This window comes from Mizuhopecten yessoensis, unplaced genomic scaffold (genome assembly GCF_002113885.1).
Source record: "Mizuhopecten yessoensis strain PY_sf001 unplaced genomic scaffold, ASM211388v2 scaffold10999, whole genome shotgun sequence".
NCBI lineage: Eukaryota > Metazoa > Mollusca > Bivalvia > Pectinida > Pectinidae > Mizuhopecten > Mizuhopecten yessoensis.
Window position 1 is genome coordinate 101915 of NW_018408828.1, and position 1706 is coordinate 103620.

Here is a 1706-nt window from a genome sequence, read left to right on the forward strand (position 1 = left end):
AAAGTATACCCCTAGGTTTTTAACAGCTGGAACAGTCTCAATAGTTCTGGCACCAACCTTGAGCTGGAAAGCCATTGTTTGCTGACACTTTGGGGAAAAGACGATTAGTTCCGTCTTTTCCTGATTAAGTTTAAGCATGTTGGCGTTCATCCAGATACTGATATCTGTCAGACAAGCTTCCAGACTTTTTGACACTGTACTCCAACTGACCTGTGGCTTTATGACCATGTACATTTGTGTGTCATCGGCATAGCAATGATAGCGAAGGCAATGCGAACCCCGAAATCTAGTACTTTGTCATGTGAGGTGGCAGATCCGATGGCAACACACTGTCGTCGTTCACTCATGTATGACTCTATCCAGCATAGTGCGGTATCAGTCACTCCATAAGAGTATTCCAGACGTTTATAAAGTATGCCATGGTCGATGACGTCAAATGCAGCTGACAAGTCCAGCATGACAAGCACCGCTCTGCACTTGTTATCCAATGCAGAAGCTATATCACTATGTCCGCGTAAAAGGGCCGTCTCAGTAGAGTGTCCCATGCGGTAGGCCGATCGCATGTTGTCATGGAGACTGTTTGCTTGGATATGAACCTCTAAACGCCGGGACACAACCTTCTCCAAGATCTTAGACAGATTAGGCAGATTTGAAACTGGGCGGTAGTTTTTCAACTCCTCCTTGTCCATTCCAGACTTTTTTAACAATAGTCTGACATGTGCCTTCTTGAAACATAATGGAACCAATGATTTGTTCATGATTGCGGTAATCAAAGGAAGCAGTGCTTCAAGACATTGCTTTAATAGGTCTGTAGGCAGTGGATCAAGCTCACAGGACTTCGATTGCAAGGTCATGATAATGTTGCGCAACTCGTCCTGGGTTGTTGGTGAGAGCTTTGTCAATGGCTCACCGTCAAATGCAATGTCAGCAGTCATGACAGAGATGTCAATGTCAGCAGAGGTGTTCACTTTGGTAATATTTTTCCTGATTGAGCTGATTTTATTCAGAAAGTAATCACTGAACTTGCTTGCCAAGTCTTTTTGAGAATTACAGCTTGGTAGGATAATTTCACCTTTCTGTCCCATTAGGTTTTTGGTGAGTCTGAAAAGTTGTCTTTTATCCTTGCCACATTCTTCGATTTTTTCCGAATAATAAGCCTTCTTTGACTGAAAGAGCAGTGAACCAACTAGCCGACATTGCTCTCTATAAATCAGTTGGTGAACGGATAAATTTGGTCCGTCGCCACTGTCTCTCTGCTTGTCTACGTTTCTGTTTTTCCACGCGGAGATTTTCATTATACCACGGGGCATTTGGTCTCACAGTTATCACCTTAGTTTGCAGAGGTGCGTGTTTCTCTATAAGGGCTTCTATACCAAATGTGTATGCTTCAACAAGATCATGAACCTCGCCTTCAGTAGATTGAAGGGCGGAACAAGACTGAATGTCAATGTTGAAATCTGGTATTGAAATTTCGCGGAATTTCCGGAAGCTCACTTCTTTCCTTGCACGAGCTGGCTTACTACAATTCAGTGTTGTGTGGACAGCAAGATGATCACCAGATTGGTTTCCCTTTACATCACTTAGACATTGATCAATCACTGAAACAGCTCCATGAATGACTGAGTTATCTTCCCTCGTTATCACCACATCCAGTGTGTGGTCATGGGTGTGTGTAGCTTCTGTCACATGCTGAATCAGACCCCTGG